This window comes from Solea solea, chromosome 18, assembly GCF_958295425.1.
Source record: "Solea solea chromosome 18, fSolSol10.1, whole genome shotgun sequence".
In the NCBI taxonomy this organism is placed as follows: domain Eukaryota; kingdom Metazoa; phylum Chordata; class Actinopteri; order Pleuronectiformes; family Soleidae; genus Solea; species Solea solea.
The window spans coordinates 11811957-11833860 of record NC_081151.1 but is presented as its reverse complement, the minus strand read 5'-3'; the positions used below and the strand labels follow the sequence as shown (position 1 = coordinate 11833860).

At 38.1% G+C, this 21904-nt stretch overlaps 1 protein-coding gene across 2 annotated transcripts in view; it reads left to right on the top strand.

The window, feature by feature from the left end:
- Positions 1-21904, top strand: part of LOC131445010 (leucine-rich repeat and fibronectin type-III domain-containing protein 2) — a 165529-nt gene that overhangs the window by 53070 nt on the left and 90555 nt on the right. For both annotated transcript variants that reach the window (XM_058615770.1, XM_058615771.1), the window contains one exon: positions 5094-5219. The gene's annotated coding sequence lies outside the window, so the exon portion shown is untranslated. The remainder of the gene's footprint in view (positions 1-5093; positions 5220-21904) is intronic.

The window sequence follows — 21904 nt, the reverse complement described above, 5'->3', positions numbered from 1 at the left end:
TGAGAAATGAACACTTTCTCGAACCAGTTGGCTCAAGTGGTTCAATGCCTCATGAGGCTTCATCTCACCATCACTAGTGTATAGCACTCTCGCCTTTGCAGCAAGAAGACCTGGGTTTGAGACCCGATCGGAACAATGGCCTTTTCCCATTGAGATTGCATGTTCTTCCCTTGTGTGGGAGTTTTTTCTCTCAGTTCTCCAGTTTCCTCCTACAGTCCAACAACATGCAATGTGGGGAATTAGGTGAATTGGACACTCTAAATTGACCATAGGTGAGAGTGAATGGTTGTTTGTCTCTATGTGGAGGATAAAGCGGTAGGAAATGGATGGATGAGCTCTACAGCTGTGAATGAGCCAGTAATTGTGAAGCAGTGGAAACAGCTGATGCCAATTAAATGCCACAAGCAGGACTTCAGTGATCTGCCAGAAATAAGGCTATGCCTCATTTGACCCCCCCAAAAAAAGACATGATCCAGAGCAAAAATACAAACATTTAGCACACAGTGCTCGCCGAATGTGAAGGTCTTTAAACTAAGTGCTTGTTGGCTGTAGCCTCAAGAGAGGACAGGGAGGCAGTGTAGTGCAACCAGGAGCAGGGAACTGTGATGACAGTTTTTTTCCCTAACTATTAAATGCTGCCTTTTGGAACAGGTAAAGGGAATAAAAGTGTCTCCCTTTCATCCTGGTTAGATAAAAAACATTGTACAACTTTTTTTGTTGGAATCAAACTCCATCTTTTAGCGGAGGCTTTCAAACATTTATATTCTTCAACCCCAAAATAACTGAGCCAAATACATTGAACCCAAGAACCAAGAACGGCTGCGTCTTTCTGTAGGTGTATTTGTTTGCAATTTTGTATTTATGTATCCCATTATAAATATAACTATCCCATAGTATTCCTGGAATGCTGTGATGTTATATTACGCTTATATCACTGAACTAATTGCTGTTAAAATCTTCAAGCGTTCACTATTTCTACATGAGTTTGGGAGAAAAAAGAGTGCAATTAGCCTTGGGAGGGATGAATCACGAGCAAGTCTCTGAGTGGGTGCAGTAGGCTACCGCAGATTTCTCACCGAATGTCTTTGCAAATGGTGTCGGAAATCTCCTCCAAGAAGAGGGAAGAGAAGCTCAAATGAGGCAGTGGAATGACAGGCAATAGACTGGAAAATATGAGAACAACTAAGGGGGGTGGTGAATTCAAGCTGGTGTGTTTATTCAGCTCTGTGGGTGCCCAGCACAAATCTTGGTGGGCGAATGTATTTTTGAGTCTGCAATTCACAAAAGAAGCAGACACAGCCTGCCTCCTACCATCAAATCTTTCTCAATCAAACACCCTTGGATGTGTTTATTGGTGCTGCTTGGTTTCTGACATTTATACAAGACTTCAAAGGAAGTTGACACTGTATGCAATCACAATGCAGTTAACTGCTAAGAGTTTTTGTTCCCCTATTTTTAAATGTGATATCAGTTTAGAAAGATGCCTTTTTGTTTGTCAGGAATCACTTTGCAGTTCGGATTGCATTTTTCGAATCAGTCATTGCAACAGACAGTCAACTTTCATCTTCCGTGTTCCTGTGAAGCAAATAGACTCAATTTGACAGGTGGAATGACTGCAGAAGTGTGATCTATTGCACACGACAGAGGTAATAACTAAAGAGGAAAGGAAAAAAGCTTCAAAAAGCAGATAAATTGCTTATCAGTTGTCGGGATTGTCAGTTTGATTTTTCTTTTAACTACAAACTGAGTCACTGTCAACTTGCTTTTTCAGACTTTGCCACTGCTTAAAGGATAACTAAACCCCTGAACCTATTTTTTTAGGTGAAAATCTACTAATGTTATTTGCTGATCCACGTGTACATCTTCACAGTTTCGTGCAGAGACCACAAACCTTTTTGAGACCTGACCCTATTAACATATTTGCATTTTAATGCAATTTACTATTTAAATGATGTACATTTTGCATTCCATTACATACACATTAATTACAGTGCTTGCTCCTAATGATTATCACATTTCTTATCAACACTATGAATGATATTTTACTGGCAATTATGAAATTATCCTATGAAAACAAGACCGACAACAACAATTTGTTTTGTAAAGTATACACAAAATCACATGGAAGAATGACGCACACAAACCAGATGCATGAACTAACTTTGTATATGTATATGGGAATCTCATTAGTGATTGTTGAGGTAGTTGTTGGCAATAACATCATTACTGGTGTAAGAAGATAGTTCCCTGACATGCTTGGGAAAGGGATAAGTGAGTGGTGGAGTCCTCTGTTGCATTTTTCATTCATTGTCGCCAGTCTATTAAATATCACTAATTCTTATACACTGGACCTTTAAAATGACTTTTTTTGAAAAGTCCAGCTACTTTGGACATTTTGGTGAAAAAGAGAAAACATAAGGTTACAAATGTTTAATTGAATACATTGTGCTTATTTGGGTTTTAGTCTAAAGCATTGGAGCAGGCAGACCATTACTTTAGGGTGAACGTCCATCCATTGTTGACGCCTAAATGGAGAAAAATGATGGAGTGACTGTTAGTCTACAAACAGATCTATGTCAAATATCTAACTCTGACACTCAAAGGCATTTACTCTCAGTCGATACTTCACAGTTACCATTCTGAGAGCAGAATAGAGCTGATGTTGCTCTGGCTCACAGGATGTCTCCTCTGCTGGACGATGATGCATTATAGAGACTACGGAAGGGCACTTGAAGAAAATGAGACTTCAAAGGAGCAACTGAGATAGCAGCTGCCCAATCAGATTTCACTTTAGTGGGATAATAGCATTCAGGTCCCCAGAGGCAGAAACAAGGATGTACCATAAATTATGAATTTCCATGAGAACAGATAGGGATGGCAGTGTCATGCAATAATTGGCACAGCACTTAGCTCCGAGTGAAGCCAAGCTTGGTGGCTGGGTGATGTATGCTCCAGGCACCTGCCCAGAAGACTTACTGAAGTGATTTGCAAAGTCAGTATGAAACAAAAGTGGTGCCCCCAATTATCATGTTGATCCACGAGGCAGTGAGGGGGCCACTTCATTTTATGATCTACTATTTCTTTACATTTTTCTGTTTCAAACAAATTGCATTTACTCGTGTTACAGTCACTGAGTTCTTTGTGCATACATTATTTGTTTTGCTTTTAAGTATGTTGTGATTTTTAAGTACAATACAACAAACAAATCATTACTGGGGTTAAAAAAAGTGGAAAAGGGGACTGATTGACATTTACACTTGTGTTACTGTAATTGAGTTGTTTACTTTTTAGTGTGTTTTGCTTGAAGTATTACACTTTGATTCTAAAATTGAGTTTTTAAAAAGTGAATAAAAAATGCAAGGGAAAAGAAGAAAAAAATCTCCTCCCATCGACTGCACAGCTCTATGAACTATTTGCAGTGAATGATGGGTAGGAAAACAACCTGGTGCTGAAACCACAAGAGAATGTTTTGCTTCACTCTGGGCTGCCTTCACCATGTGGGCAGATGTGGGCTGTGAGAGGTCGTTAAAATAAACAAATGGAAGTTTTTTTCCATTTTGTAAATTAGCTTCAAATAGCCATAAAATATTCATCATCCATTTTAAAAGGTGACTTTGCATGGAATATTAAGAAGAACTGACTGAGCTGCTATGCACAGGCCTGTTTAAAGTTCAAATATGTTGTTATAGATGATGAAATAACATACATCTGTAGTTGATGCTACAGTCTGGTGTGTTTATGGTGGTGCTTTAAGTTTGTTTCTACTTTAATGGTCTGCACATAATCTACAATTCATGCCACCTTTAATGGGATTGTCTGCACTAAAATGACAAATTAAAACTCCCTTAATGTTCTTAATGCCTTGCGTGTTTTATCGTTTTTGTATTGTTATTGCACTTCAATTTGTCACGTTATTCCTTAAATTCAAATGTTTGAGTACATATTAGCACATAAGATCAAATTGATAATCAGAACTAAAACCTGACAAACAACAGACTTTGGTTTTTAACAATTGCTTTTACATATTTTTTTTCTCAACTGTGTCCATTTTCTTTGATACTGTAGGTCATTAGGTCAACATATTTATGAATTCATTTATTGCCAAGAGTTGCATGTGAAACTCAGTTAACATGCATGAAGCTTTGCATGAAGCGCAGAGGGAGTTGATCGGCCCAGCTTAGTATAAAGACTGGAAAAAACAGAGAAACTACTTTGCATCGTTCTCCACAGGAGAATTGTTTCCTTATACAGTTGAAACCAGCAGATTATTATTTCACGGGGCTCTAAACTAAGCTTTAAATTCCTTACGTAAATGCCTTATATGCAATTTTTGAATCCAAGTCCTACAACATTTGGAAATCCATAAGTCATGAATTGGCCCTTTTGCACAGCATTAATGATCACATTATCGGTGGCTCTGTCAGGGCAGTGTTAGTAAACCCACATGAGCCCTGAAACTGAGTACGCATATTAAAACTTACTGAGATAATCTACGTATTAATGAATTTGATTATACAGTACACCATTCAATATGATGCAGCATACGACAGCCCTAAATATCATCTGGATTTATTGTACAACAACATGTTGCATCAGTCAGGTCATGTTTTTGGATTGTTTCAGTCATCGTGAGTTAATTCCTGGCTTCTTTGACGTATTGCTTGTGTTTACCTCCAGATTCAGTTTTCTGTTTCTTGTTGTTGTTGTTTTTTTAATTCCTTTTTTAATTCCTTTGCACATCCTGATTCATCCCATGCCTCTGTCCAAGTCTACTTTTGCGTCTCAATCCTGGCAGTTTGTGACTCATCAATTATGTTTTAGAGGTTTTTTTTTGTTTTTTTTCTGACACACTGCAGCAAACCCTGACATTTCCAGCCAAAATATTCACATGGTTTTGTATAACTTTAGACATTGTTGTGTCATGTCAGTTTACAACTCCTTGGAAAATAATTATACCTGAAAAGCAGTTATCTTTTGAACATTCTAGCCCAGTATACACTTTTCTGGAAAATGAAAGGCTTAGCAGCCACTGTAATGTCTATAATCAGTGCTGTTCCTCATCCTCTCCCTCTCTTTGAATTGTTTCCCTGCAGGTGAAAGAGTGAACAGATGAGGTGGACCAATTCTTCCTCAGCACACAAAAATCACCTTGCAAACACTCATCTGTGGGAGGAGGAGAACGACTTGGGATTGTTTGTTGCCCGCAAGAGGAATTCAAGGTCAATATTCACTCACACACACACACACACACTGGCAGGATGTTCTAAGAGTAAATGCAGCAGATAGAGACAGTCCGGTTTTCAGTCTGCTCTGATCGAATTAAGTTGGGACGTGCATCACATTCAGGGAATGCAAACTATTACATTTTACTATTGCTTTGTTTATCTGTGCACGTGTTGTTTCAGCAAAGTAAAGTTGTTATAGTAGTTCCAGTCACAATGTTATAAACAAATAATCTGGAGATCAAAGGAAAATATTTTAAATGTGTCTGACAGAATGTTATATATATATATATAACCATGGCGTGCTGAGCACTCCAACATGCCAGTCTCCTTCTGTCCTTTTATTTTAATTAGCTTTCCTTTCTCTGCTTCCTCCTTCACATAGCATCATTTCTCCTTCCTTTTCCCCTTTATCATTTTTTTTAATTCACACACACACACACACACACACAGAAAATCACTAATCAACACTTCCAAGAAAAGGTTGGGCTGTCCAAGTTTTTTTTTTTTTTTTTTTTTTTCCTTTTCTCTGTGAAGTCCACACACTGTGAAGAATTTAGATTTTAATTGCATCCCCACAGAATGCCGCCTTGCCGAGAAACTGGGTTAATTGCATAAGAAGAGCGAGCCACTTGTGACCTTCACTGCCAACTACACATTGCAGGTTACTTAGCTACAGCCATTGAAAAATACGGTGTTGGTCTGAGTGTCTTACATATCAATGGGGGCGAAAGTGTCAGCCCTGCAAAGCTGTCCTGACAGGATCATGGTGACTGTGGAATTCGAGAGCCAACATGTGTCAGCGCCATGGCGATAAGCATGTGGAGCCATTCATGCAAGTGGCTACATGTTGATGGCCGTCAAATAATGGTTATTTTGGTTTTACTATAATAGAACAAAATTGGAAGCTGCATTCATTATTACACATTGACGGCTACACATCACAGATTAAGATAGTGTATGAATATACTCCAATCTAAATGCTAACTAGCTATTGTTAGGTGGTGGATTGTTGGCCAAGCCTGTACCTGGAGACAGTTAGGTTGGATTCTGGGATATGAAGTATGCTAAATGTGTTCAAATGTTATTGTTAGCTTCAACCACAAGCTAACAAGTTGTTTGATGTAAAGCAAACAACTTGTTAGCATGTTTGCTTTACATCACACATCCATATTCATCACAGTTAGTCACAGAGCAGAAAAAGAGTTGTGTATCGCTGTCCATCATTCACAATAAAAGCTACTGTGCTGCATTGTAGAGACACCTGCTAATATTGTTGGGCACTACATTAGCTTAGCTTGTTAGCAAACCCCCCCGTCCTAGCATTTAGAGCCAGAGGCTGGAAAGGTAACAGGAGGTTTAGAAAACAAGTGTTTAACTTGTTTCAATGGTTTATTTTAACAATTTAATGAAAACTTTTAGTCATGCGTGTGTGGTGCTCGGGCCCTAATAATGTGTCAATAATACTCAACTTTTTTGGCGTAATCAAGATCGTCTATCATGTTGACTTATCAGAGCAGCCTATATACACCCTCCCTTCGTACTGTTTTTTCTCTGTATCCCTTTCTTGCCTCCTTCCTTCCTACCTGGATCTCATTTTGGGTTTGCTCATGATTTTCTTTTTTACTGGGTATATTACATTTTCTTGTGCCTTCGGGTCAATGTGAACAGTTCACACAGAGCCAGTGATTGCAGGAGATGAGGTTCAGACTGTGACATTCCCCTCAGGAACCAGGCTTGGCACATTGTCCTTGTGGAACATTCTGCCAAATGACATCACTAGGCAAGGAAAATATTACCTGTTTTGCAGGTTATAAATCCCAGGAAACTGTAGAGGATAATGAGGGTCAGTTGTTTGTTTCGTTGTCGGCCATGGTTGAGGAGATTGTAATATATTCTACATGGAATCAGTTAATTTGGGACTCGAGGTACTGATTCAGTTTAATAATGGTAGGTGTTTGTTGCAAGTAACCATTTATTTGCATATACCCTGGTTTTGAACATTGATTATATTTGCACGTTAAAAAAATATTGTACATTCCTACAATATCCTAATCACTTTCAAATGCATTCAATTATTAGAACAGATGGCATTGGAGGTTTTGTGTTGTCTTTGTCATCATCCCAAGTTCTAAAATGTTCTTTATGACCTTTGGAGTAATGATTCACAGGAAATGTGCACGTCGTGGCTACATATTTGTCCAACAAATTCAGCCCTTGTCTAGAATGATTCATGGAGGGAGAAGTTTGTAAAAAGGCTTAAACAATACAACACAGGATGTGCAGGTAACTCGTGCAACTCTTGGTGTGGGCCCATGATTTTGTGAGGTCGTATGTTGAAATAGCAGTGAGATACTTACTCATTTACAGTCAGATTTACAAATATATGAACCCTAAAAAAGTAGCATATTCACTATTCAATTGGCAGCATGCACATTGACTACTAGTGTTCCCTCGAGATTATTTGAGACCATGATCTTCTTCATCCTGAGGCGCTCTATCAAATGTCCAAATGTTAATGATGAAAAACGAACATATTGTTTCATGTGATTATATAGGATAAACATCACGATGTATGTACAATTGGCAGCTTGTTGCCCTGACATTTACAGACTTATTATATTTACTTAAGATGTTGAGCCTTGGGTTTCCCTTTGGCATCTAATTTGGCAGTTAACAAGACAAGACACAAAAATAATAATTTAGTGAGGTGTGTGTCTATTGTAATTTTTACTTTTGCATTTGACCAAATACTACCCCACTGGCATCTTATTGTTAGCATTTCAGCCTGTAAATAAAAAAATACAGCATACAGAGACACAATCAAAGTTGCTGACTCGACAGTTATTTTCTATATACAGTAAGCTACAGTCATTAGCACTTTAAAGTTAAATTTTATTAATCCCCTTAGGGAAAGTATTCCTCTGCATTTTGACCCATCCTAGAATTAGGAGCAGTGGGCTGCCACACTGAGTAGCGCCCGGGGAGCATTGGGAGTTGGGTACCTTGCTCAGGGGTACCCCAGCCCTTTTTGGCTGGGTGGGGATTTAAACCGGCAACCTTCCGGTTACAAGTCAAGTTCCCTTTCCACTTGGCCACGGGCTGCCAGCAACATCTGAAAATCTATGGCCGATCATCTGGCAGCAGTTGATGTCATAGAGTCGTGCAGATACAGGTCAGGAGCGTTAGTGTAATAATCATGTGAAATATGAGAAGGAGGAAAATGTGTCAGTAAATATGGCTGTGGCATGATCACTGCCAGAGGGGTGTATGAATGTGTGTGTGTGTGGGTTTCTCCAAAACTGATGATCTCCAACACAAACAGTCCCAAGAGTCAGAATGAGTAAACACAAACAAAAACCAACTGTAAGCAGGAATTTAGATGGAGGTCAGAGGAGATTGTTCTGTGACAGGCATAAAATCTGAATGTACAACATGTCGCCTTGAGGCAGATGATCCACAGTAACAGACCATATTCAGGTCATGATTAATGGAAAAGGGCATGTTTTTGAGACACTGTTTTGGCCCCTTGATGCTTTTCTATTGTGGATTGAAAGTCACAGCAGAGCTCATTATTGTTTCTGACCTTGTCCATCCCTTTATGTGCAGTTGTGATTCACTTATCAAACACTAGGAAAGAGCTATTTTACCCATTTTAAATAATATTTGGTGTTACAGACATGGCAGTCAAAACATTTGGCAACATTATATCACGCACACATTTGCTCTTGTCACAATTTACATGGCAAATTAAGTCCCAATCATCTTTAAAAAGTGGGTTTCCATCAGCTTGTTTATATGCACATTTCAAAACATAAATAAGGTGTTACCTCAAAAACAACTCTAAGGTATTTACCAGGGATATTAGCGAGCTAAATAACAAGTTATTATCCGTAATGAAGTGAGCTCAAATCTACAATAGAACAAAACAAATCACTCTATAGTTTGTGAAAAATATGTGACCATCACATATCAATATGTTTAACTTGGTCCTTGAGGGAACCGAGCTTTTGATGTCTCACTCTCCTGTGGTTTAGCGTCTCCAGTCCATCACATCAAACACAGACTAATTGATATGCCAAATAAAGATCTTCCCAGTCCCCCTCCCTTACACACACTCCATCCGCTATAATAGGAATTTTAATAATAGCCAATGGAATATTGATGTGATCTCAATATGTCACTCCTCAAAATGAGTAAGTGAAACATGTCTCTCTGTGGACTGCTGATAGTGATTGTATTACATCCTAATGAGCTGGGACTTTATGATTTTGAGGTTGCTTTGATCTGTGTTGCTTTTTTTGCAATGCTATACTTTATAACAATGGTTCTCAAACGGTTGTATTTGGAGGAAATTGGACTACTGTATATACCAAGGTGAGGAGGAGGAGGATGAGCTGAGATGAGATGGTGTTAGTGAGACAGCTCAATATTTTCTCACGTGGTACTTGGTATAAAACGTTTAAGAACAACTGACTTATATGTTTCAGATTAGGACTTTAGATTGGCAAAGAATGCATCCAGGCATATCAGACAAGAAATCGCTTGACATCTCATCACACCACTGTGCTTTAAGCACTGACCTCAAATGAATTGAAAGAATCAGCTCAAATAGTTAGATGCGGCATGATGGTGGAGTTGTGATGGCACAGAGACATAGTTAATATGTTTTTGAGGTGAAATTCTTACCCTGGGTGGTAGTGGTGCGTATTAAAAGTGAAAAGTGTGCGTTTTATGGCGAGATGCTATATGAGGCGCACACCTCTCCATATTAAGTCTGCTCTGGTTTCACTTATCATACACATTTCTCTGGCGTTTTATGGCTCCATTTTGTGGATGGACAAAAATGTAGAGCTTTGTAAATGATGTAAATCACAATCAGCTCCCTGATTTGATCTCATCAGATAAGACTCAACTATCAGCTATGGATGGAAAGCTCAGTTGACACTTTCAGTTTCACCTTGTCATTGGTCTCATAACAGGAACCCCACCCCCATTTTATCCTAGAAGTACATTTTTAAACTTGGCGATGTCCAGTGTATGCGACCGAATGGTCATGTGACACATGTATTTAGCTGTGTTTGTCTGGACGCAGATGGTGCTTGTCACTTCCTGCTGTGCCGAGGTCAGTGTGGGGAGTGTCAGGGGTCAAAGCACAGATGCCAATGCGGGAGGTAGCTGATTGAGCTATAGCTACCACACGCACACACCTCTTACTGCATTAGCATGGAATATTAGTGGCAGTGCGGGAGAATTATCATCACGTTTTACTCCCTTCTGTGCTGATCTTGGTTTTGTTCAGAGGACGAGGTCAAAGCCTTGATGCTAAATATCAGCCTTATGCATACATTACATCTGCATAACGGTGCATTTCATGCGAGTTGGTAGACTGAGGTTTGTTTTTAGATAATAGTTGGATGTGGATATGGTTAATGTAGCCAGCTAAAACACTGCCAGGTTATATAAACACCATTTACTGGACTTAAGCAGAGGGCAATGTATGGTTTTATATGAATACAAAAATTACAGTTAGTTGATTGTGTTAAGAATTTCACGTGAGCGATTTAAACATGCCGTTTAGGTTGCCAATACACCATCCTAGTGAATTATTTTAACTGTGTCTATGAAAATGTAATACATGTTTAACAGTAACTGCAATGATATTAGAAATATTTTGGTCAATATAATCTTGCCATGATTTTTCCGATTTTTTTGAAATTCTCATGATCCTCTCCATCGTCTACATTTACACCTCTGACACTTTCCAACATGAAGGGCACATGACTTCCTATGGTGGCATGGACCAACAGAATCAACCGATTCCTGGAGCTCACATCAGCTGCTCAACATATATAGTGTGAAATAATGCTTGGACGCACTGCTGAACATAGAATATAAATCTGTATTGTCAAGAGACTCAAAGGCCTAGTTTCTCCGACTGGATGAAAATATCACTGTCAGGCACATGACCTACTGCAATCAAAGTAATATGTCATCTCATTTCTTCTGAAAAGTATATATATATATAAATATATATATATGACACCTATTCAAAATTGTCTATGTAGGAGTATAAAATATGGAGTTAAACAAACTAGCAAACTGGAAGGCATGGCTGGACAATTTAGATAATTTTCTGACCAGTACTGCATTTGATTTGATTTGAATCACATTGATGTGATTTGATTTATGATACGTTATTTTAATGTCAGCCTCAGTTCCACATTCGCTCTGGAATAGATTAAAATATGATGGATCACTGCTACAACATCTTCAAAACAATAAGAGCTAGTATGTTGGATTTAGTGAAATTACAAAAGGACCCACTGTATAGAACATAATACTTAATTTTTCAGCTAACTGGAATACAAAGCTGGGCTAATAGCTTTATAAAATAAACATAAATCAATTGACATTGTTGTTGTGAAATTATTTTGTTTTGTGTGGGTAATTTAATTAAGCAGTCAATTGTAAAGTGATTATGTGATGAAGTGTGTTTGTGTTGCTGTTATGACAAAACAAAGCAAAAGTTAGATGTTTGCATAAGAATAATCGATATGTCCCTCTGTATTGTGGATTGTATTCAAACTTGCTGATGTAGGAGAGGTGTCGGTGTAACAAAATGCTTTTTTGTCTCCTCTGGCTTAGCTTTGATCAGAGAATGTCTGAGTGTCTCGTTCCCCGAATAGCTCAGCCTCCTACAGCGGCCGTTCTTGAACTTGTCCCAAAACTGTCACCCAGGCTGATGAACAGTAACACGGTCCACAGGATCACATCAGCCCCTGCTTCAAAGATCTAACAATGGCTTGGCTGCTCCTCTTCATTAACTCTCCACTCACCTGGAGCTCCCTGATTTGTGTGGATGAAAGTGGAATCCAGCCATGTAGTCAGCCATTTTGTTACATCATTATAATGAAGTGCTGGGACGGCAGATCATGCCTGGGGATTTGTTAAGTGATCAAAAGACTACACAAATGTTTGATGGTCCAGATACTGGGGACAAGGTGAGCATACAGTGATGTTTCGGTGATGTTGTTTTTTTTTTTGGAACATCTTGAAACATAATAAACAGGTTCAATACTTTGAACTTTGAATCAGGCCTCTATCTAAAGTACAAAACAAAGGGCACTATAAATAATCCATAAATTGTCAATAATAATCCATCCACATGAATGAAACAATTTGCAATGTGGTCCTATAGCTGCAGTCACTTCATGGCAAACCAGGGGGCTTTAAAATGACCAATCGACATCATATGGATGGCTTTGTTCCATTCTGCTTCAAATGCAAATTTTTGTGTGCGCTATTCACGTCATCCGCACCCTGGGATCACTATATTTGTGTGCAACATCATCAGCCGGTTGGTCGGAGCCTGAATGGTCAATGACTTCTTTGCTGACTACACTCTCTCCTTCTTGTTTTTGCCCCTGTACATATAGCAACTTGTGGAGTTGGGTGTATAGCTCTTCTTAGCTCTGCCAATGCTAAGAATTGCTACCAAAAAAACTTTAGAATTAGAAATGCATTGTAGATCCTTAACTAAACATGTGTAACATCACATGAAGTAGCTCTACAGAATCTTTTTCTGAAGAGATATTCGGTATTAAAAATATGTTAATGAGGGCAGAGGAAAAAATACCACAAAATAGACAGTTAATATCCCTTCTGTTACCATCCTGTTGTTGCCGACAGGATTTGGCATGCATACTTCTCGTTATCTTATATCCTAGACCGTTTGTGATATCTAGAAAATTCAAAAACTAAGCAACGAACCAATCCCTTGAGAACAGATCAAGGTGGATCTACAAGGAGCTCCACTTATGTAACGTATAATTGCCTGTTAACAGCTGGTTTGCTAAGGACATCCTGCAAAAGTCAGTTTGTTTCATGCTGCTGGACCATCTTTAGTTTCATACAAGGGCAAACTGTTAAAGTAGCTGATTTAATTTGGATAACAATGTAAAACATTAGGGCTGTTGTTTATAATTCCTCTTGGGGCCAAGTTCCAACAACGTACAAACTATGTGGATGAAAACAATGGCCTCAATAAAGCAATCTAATTCCAGAACAGGAATGAATAGCTTAAAAAGAGCAGCGCATTATAGGATTTTTATAACTTGGATGACATTTTTTTTACTCCAGCCCATGACAATATTAAATGTGTTTAGTGACAAAACTTGTCAGCAAAAAAGTGTCCCTTCACAATTTCCTCTCATGTCTCATGCACCTGTTGAATATTATTTTATAGCAGACACCATCATATTTTATGAAGCATTGGGATTCTTTGTCAGTGTCTCCATGTAGACGTTTCATCTTCAACCGTCAGAACTAAACGTTCTTCCGTCATCGGTCGCTCTGACCACCTCTGTTTGTTGGCACTCCTCTTTCCTGTCCTTTTAGTAAATTTAAAATATGTCCCTCCACGATTACAAGTTATCAAATTCATCCAATTTTAAAATGAAGAAAAATGGCAGAGGTTATTAAGCTAAAGTCGAATATGTAGCTTGACTATTTATGTTTTCTTCAGTGACGGTCATCAAAATTGTTGAATAAGGGTTGACCAATAAGTAAAGTGATGCGTACACTGTCCTCCAATTCTGGAAGTGTCCTCTAATGAGCTGAGTGCAAAAAATAATTGGCGCAGCCTCCTTGTTTCTCTTTTCTTCATCTAGACTTATATTTATGTAACACATTCTAATTAGCAGTAACAGACTCCATGTTGTCAGCTGTTTGAAATGGCCCACAGGAAGAGACGGCAGCAGAGCCAAATTAACACACTATGTAAGTGCTTAATAATATTGGTGATAGTTAAAACAACGCCTAATATTGGCCTCCAATAATTTGCCAGGTCGATAATGGCGACACAACCAGAGAATATTCGAGGGAAATGTTATATTTAAAAATAAAAATAATTTCCTCCACAGTCGCAAACCTGAAACTATAACAAATTGAAACCTGAACTATGTCTTGGCAAGTTTAAATGAGTAGCTCCACTCTGTCTGTCACTGAGCTGTCAACCTGCTATCATTAATCAGTGAACGGTGGACTGAACGGCTCCAAAAAAATCTGGGGGTGATTGGATTTTATTTGTTTTTGCCAGTTGACAAAATGACTATACATATATTTAGGTAAATGCTGATTAAATATAACCATCTGATTGGGGGAACTATGATGACAGTTATTTTTAAAATAACACAATATGGGCTACCTTTGCTCCCCCATTTGAAAACTGGGGATTCATTTGCTCCACTTGCCTTACTGCTCAGCCATGAAGAGCTAAAATGGGGCAACACCTTCCTCAATTTGTAGACACTCCAGCTCTCCAGAACCTCAAAGGTCAGCATTGTCCAGATGGTTTCTTATTATTCAGCGGCAAGGATTCACACTTTGGTGTGAAAAGAGATCTCCAAAGACTTGGCCCAAAAAAGCTAACGAGTTGGTTGTTTAAAATACTGGTGCAGCCGAGCAACGCTGTCCTGTGGAGAGAAACACCATATGCACAAACAGATCATTTAAATCTGTTGTTACATGATCTTGTAAGGGCCTTGTCATACTTGACACATTCTGTGGCAAGGTGTTTGGTTGTTTTGTGAGCCCATGTACACTTTCAGTTCATTCATACTTGAAGCGTAACTAAACCCCCTCTTCTGAGGCTAACTCCACCCATTTTGAAAAATGCCAAAAACTGGGCAGGGAGCTGAGTGAGATAGGTGGAGGGAGGACGAGTGGGAAGCATTGGAGAGGGTGTGAAATCTGACACTGAATTGTATTGTTGCACTGAATTGTTTAGGTCTTGCAAGACATATCATCTTTGCAATAGTCAACAGATTCTTTTCATATTACACGTTTCCCTCGTAACTTGCAGCGCCATGCAGTTACCACCAATGTTCCACTTCCCTTACTGCATCCAAGTGGGTCATATCTGAGACTTGGGTCATTCCTGGACCTGGTAAACTAGGCCATGTTGCATAACAATAACAACATCTAGTTTTGTCGACTTGAGAGCATTACTGCCATTGAAACAGAGCTCCATTAAAATGAGCCTAATTGATCACATGTGGGTTAATAATGCTTAATTTTTTTTATACACTGCCTTTTGTCACAAGTCTGTTCTTGTGTAGTTCTTTTTGAGCACTGGGAGACATTGCATCTGTCAGAAATGTCCAGTTTATTTTGCCATTAGGAGGCTGGAATGAATGTTTCACCACTTTAGTTGCTTCAATTAATGTTTAACGCTATGAATCGACTGCAGCGTTAGATCAGAGTTGATGTGTTACTGGGGCTAAACAACTTCACAATGCACGATCCTACAAATGCTCATGGGATACAGAACGCTAAAATCAAATAATACTGGGCACCCGAGCGTTTAGGAAGGTACACATTTACATATATTTGTGAATTGATGTATTTGAATGTTCAAAGCGAATGCTTTTATTTGGCTTTGCTGCGTCGTTGGTTGCGCACATGGGATAGTTGATGATGCGCGTATGGCGTTAATATGCAAAAATGGCCACTCAATCCATCCGGGAACATCATGCATCTAGAAACAAACTACTGCGAGGAGAAGGGAAAATGCTAAGTGGTGAGATGAACAAGAGAAATCCAATTACTCAGGCATAATTACACATCAGGCCTTATGAGGGACAATCATCATCAAACACTGATTGTGTCATCTCATCAACTTTTTGCCAGAGGAGGATGCAGCCTGTCAAAATGTTTAGTGCTAATGCTTTTCAAACTTTAGGGTACAGCCAAGTTTTTCACAGTGACTTACTAAAATTGTCCCAGTGGCTCCATGAATAGGCTCTGTGTCGTGGCTAATGCTCTCATATACAAGCTTTTCACACTGTGTTGTCATGGTGAATAAGATTGAATATAACGGTAACACAGGAAAGACCTTTGCAGGGTTATTTTTTTCGATGAACCATGTCACAATTTCCAGTGTGATCCATTTTCTCGGTGTGACTATAGGACATAACCACCAGAAAAGACGAGTATGAAACTGGTTTTAGTCATCGTTGATTGGAATAAGATAAGATAACAGTGCCACAAGCAGGATGGATATCCCAGACTCGAAAATGCATTTCTGAATCACATGTGAGCCATCATCCTCTCAAAGACACTTCCAGAGCTTCATGTCAAATCTGATCTTAAACATGTCAGTGTTAACCCAGCTTCATGAAGGAAGAAAGGAAGGAAGGAAGGTTATTCTTTATACAGACATCATAAAAACAAGCTTTATTAAAAACTATTGATCGAGGAAAGGAAGACTGCCAAGCTATTTTTTGTAATTCATGGAGGAAAAGTGGGCCAACAGGGTACCTCACTCTCAGCTTTCTGTTGTTTTATGACCTGTAGTTTCTATCTCACCCTACTGGGAAAAAGCCCAAGGGTCCTCTGTGGGAGACTGGTCCTGCTGACAGTTGTTTAAAAAAAGAACCATTAAAGATTTTCACTATGACGGCTCTTGAATGGGAATTTGCTTCACATAAGCAATGCAATACAAGTCATTTTATTGCAGAAACATCCAACTAATAAATAAAGAAAACCGGAAAACACTGTAGTTGAAAATAGCTGACTCTAGATTCCAAGGTAATGTTGATGATGATGATGATAAATAGTAATATTATAGAATCGGAAAATAAAATAATCAATGACTCATTGTTGCTTACTAATGAAAACTGGAAAAAAATTGGTCGGGAATCGCTGCCTCGGCCTCTTCAATTATACGAACAGTAAAACAATACTTGGGGAATTGCTGACTGAATGTTATATTTCCATTGCTCATTCACATGAAACAATCATTCCCAACTAATAACAACAAAGTGAGACAAACAGTACACATAAATACGTCTGTTCCAGTGTTTCCACAAACTAGATGATTACCTTTTCCCACTTTCTGTTGGCCCAGTTAAGGCAATTATAAATACCTTTTTTGGCAGGATTGAATTGATTAATTAATTGACACTTAACAATTTGTCAGTACAGCATGAAAAGCAGGAACATTACTGGTCAAAGAACATACGACTAACACTCCTGAATGTGTTCAGAGGTGCACACAGTGTGAATGAATCATCGAATGCCACCTGAAGCCATTTTAATTTGTCCTGCGCAGTAATTGCACCATGAGTCGGCTGTGCAGGGTACAGTAAGCTCTATGGGAACACTTTATGTTGATAGTCTATTGTTGACTCTCTCTTAGTAATCAACATGTATTCAGTGCCATGTCAACAGATGATCAGTTGACACTTATTCAACTGATAAGTGACATAAAGTTGACAAACTGCCAGTAGAATATAAGTTGTGCTGTGTTTCTAACCCTACACAAAAATGCCTGTTGACTAAGAATACTATTTTCAAGTAAACCTCAAATCATAGCTTAGTTGACAGTATCTAACTAAAGTGAAAAACAGTGGATAAACTGATGTCAACTGATCAACATAATACTGAATACCTGTACACTTATATTAGAGTAACATTTGACACCAAACTGTGCACCTTGACCGTAGAAGACAGGAAACAGTTGCTGTAATCCAGCACTATATAATTTGCATGTGGCTCACTTTGATAGTTTAAAAATCGTACCATGTGTCATCAATAAGTCATCACTACACTGTAGATGGGCGCATATACAGTACTTTACAACAGAGGTGAACACAGACAGCTTTGAACTGTGCAGCCCACGCAGGCTGTTGTTTTTTTTTTTTAATTTTAATGCACATGTAGCCGACAATTAAAGCTTCAGTCAAAGCTCATATGAGTCACATCTACAATATATTCATCACATCCATCTAATGTGTTTATTGCTTCTTATGAGTTGCAACTGATATGTGTGATCCTCTTTCATCACATGTCATTGAGACAATTAACCACATCTGCAAACCAGTATGTGTGTGCTCACATTTCTGAAAAATGAAGTTTGTTACTGATAGGTCTACGAACAAATGTATCAATGTGGAAATGAGTCTGATAATAATAAGAATATCCGCCGATGAATAGTGTGTCACATAATATTTCTCGGAAGACGTGAGAGCAAGGCTCCTATTGAACAATACCCGTCGTCAATCATACTGGTGTCCAGTGCTTTATCATCTATTTTCCTCTAAATGTGAACATGATTTACAAAACTGACACCATGTTCTATTGGAGGGGACCTGCAAATAGTGATTAAAACCATTAACTTCTTCTGAAAGTTTTTTCCTGATGTTATAAATCAGTTATTTATCACACTTTTTTACATGGTCTATGGTAAAAGATGTATCCAACACACTCTCCTCCCCACACTAGAGGTACATTCAGAGAAGCTGTTAATTCAGCCTCTTGTCTAAGCACATCAGAAACCAGAGGATTAAAGGGTAACTATACATAGTCTTTCAGTCAGTGTCTGGATTTTTGTTTATCCACGTGCCACAGTGTTCCAAAACAGCAAACTGGAACTCTAACCTTCAGTCCACGATACAATATGTCCCGTTGCTGGCACCAGATGCTCTGTAAATCATCAGGTCGTGAGTCACTTAGTATGAATCACATTTCTAGATACACTATTAGCATCATGAAAACAAACTTGATATGATGTAAATATGGATTGTTTCCTGGAGAATCAAAGAATGATCCCATGGCCACTCTGACAATCTTTTTACCACCATCCTTAGGTCATAATCATATCAGAATATGTGTGTCTTTTTACCTGTATACATGCCCTGAGCATTTACCTTCATTGACATACTCAATGTGGCTGCTAACGTGAGCATGACCTTAGTCATGTCAACAATGCTATATGATCAGCTGATCATTAAAGCAGTGGAGCCAAAAAGGGATACCATCATTGTGTATGGGAAAATTTGGAAAAATGTGGTTTCTTGTGTTTCCAAAACACGCCTCAGGATATCAGGATTTAACAGCTGACAATTCATTTAGTAATTGATTGTTGCACTGATTACAACAAAAAACAAAATAAGTGGTTTAATCTGGTTTTAATTTGTTATCTCCCAGATACCGTTTTTTTTTTTTTAATACAGGATCTGGAAGACATAGTAAAGGGTAGTTGAGTCAATATGAAAACAGATGCCTTCCTGTTGTCTTGGGATCATTTGAGTAAAAGAGCTTGATGAGCGATTGTATTACTTTAAGTACTATAATGAGAGTCACATCATTTATTTTCTTTCCTCTTAATCTCGTCAGACTGCTCAGTTCAGTTAATTGCACTGTATAGAAAGATTATGCACACATCAGACTAATCTAAAAATCTCTGCCAGGGCTTAATCACGTGCAATGGTTCTCTGCCACAAAATATGATTGCATGAATAGTGCTGACATGTACAATACAGTGACTCAGAGCAAACAATAAGATGAATCATCAACATAGAAAAATAAATATAATGGACTGATTTAAGTAAACACAAATGTCTTACAGGGGCTGAAGTGACAAAACTTGGGTTGACAATTTTTGATTATGAATTATGCAAATTACCATGTACTTACTGTTGAGATAAGGGCTTTTAGATGGAGCATTTTGGTTTTATTTCATCATTAAATAAGAAAATTCAATTAATAAAATGTTCAACAAATCAGGCTAGAGATGATATATTATAGAAAACCTACTGACAAACTTTCAGAATGTAAATGTTTGGACAGTTAAAATGTAAATCAATTAGTCATATCAATTATGAATCAAATTGCAATCATAATATCTGTCAAACATAATCACAATATGACTTTTGTGACCATATTGTGCTAATGGAGAATAATAACTCCCAATGTTTAATTTGTTCTTTTTGTGTGAAAGTAGTAATATTTATACAAACAACCCACAATCTCAAAATGTATTAACGCATGATGTTTCTGTCTGCGGTGTTCTGCCATAATAGAATGATAAACAATATGTGGCTTAATCAAAACGCAGCAATCTGACGGAGTTTTAGGGCCAAACTGAAGAAAACTGTTTTTTTAATCTTTCGATTTGTTTTATTATCTTTTGAAATATTATGAGAACAAATGTATTCATTCATTCATTATTTGGGCAAAAGATCAGCTGCAACAAGTTAAGGAATGCAGAGCAAGTCATATTTTGGTCTAGGCTTCACAAATAAAGAAATACTTAATATATTGGCTCATCAGCCCCACATTATTATTAGTATCTGTTTCAAAGAAAGAATCTCCCTGCGTGCTATTGCTAATTAAATTATTATTATCAATGATAATAATAATAACAGTAATAATACTAAATGTAATTAAATAATGATAAAAAATTTCATATTATTATAATTCTCATAATATTGCCACTACAGTTTAGCCCTAATACTCATAATAAATGTTGTGTTTTGTTTTTTCTTTTATGTGACTGCTGACTAAAGCTTTGTATGTTTCATTCCTCAAGGTAATTATGGATGGACAGGTGTGTTTGTCTCCATCTAATTATATGTGATGACATGGGCATTTTGTACTGCCAGACAACAAAAGTCCCACATCATGCAAACGTGGAGAAACTTCTCATTTGCCTCATCAGAGGCACTCAAACTCTGCTGATGCTAAATTTAGAGTCGGCCTTGTTTCTCCATTCATGTCTCTCTGGGGTGTTTGGTGGTATTTTTGCACATCAGCGTCTTGTTGTTGCCCTCGGCAGCTGGTTTCTGCAAACAGAATGTAGCATGTTATCAACAAACATGACAGTGTCATCAAGGAGAGGAACTCAGGAACTCGGTCGCGTCTCTCTGACTGACAGCAGTGTGACTGTTTGATGTATTTTGAAGACGCAAAATTGATGAGATGCAGACAGAGGAGCACATCAGCCAGAAAAGATGAAATATGCCCCAACATCAAATCACATCGATTGTCAGACTTTTTGGCATTGTTTTGCATACATTTTGTTTACAAATGATTAATTTATGACATCAGAAGATCTAAACTGGTCTTCTGAAGCAGCTATTTCCTATGAGTCACATTTCTAGTAAAGATGGGACACAAAGCAAGAGCCCCACTGAGGGGGTGTGGGAAAGTGAAAGATGAGGCAAAGATTTGAGTCAACAGCTGTAATCCTGGAGTCAAAGTGGACACAATGATATAATATCCATTGTACTTGGTAATAGTTGACCATTGTTTGATAAAAGTAATGAACAGCTCTGCCACCTTCAAAGCCATAAGTTAAACCAGCCTCTTCTCTTTGATTCTATTTTTTCTTTTTTTTTTATTTCTTTAGTGATGAAAAAATGTCCACAAACATTCAAGGTGGCAGCCATGATATATATATATATATATAAAAATATGAGTCACACAGAGAGCTTAGCAAAGACAATATAATTACCACCTACTGTCAGAGTTACAGTCATTAACACACTGAAACCTTTAATTTCTTCACATGCAGTACATGTGGCTCAGGAGGACAAAACTGTGTTTCGGTGCTGGTTCCAAGACTTGTCTTTATGCTCTTTGGAATTTAGTGTAAAAAAAAAAAAAAAAGTGTGCATCTCCTTTAAAGAAGATTTCAATGAGACGTTCAATTGAGTCCTCTAAAGGGAAGTTACTGAAATTGCAAAACTGCTGTCAGCAATTACCTCCTTACACCATGTCATAAATGCGTTTGATGAGGAGGAGCATGTATTTACGGACAAATAAGTCTCATCTCACAACTGCCTCAATGTGCTTTTCGGGCCTGGTAATTGGATAAAGTGTCAGAATATAGTGTT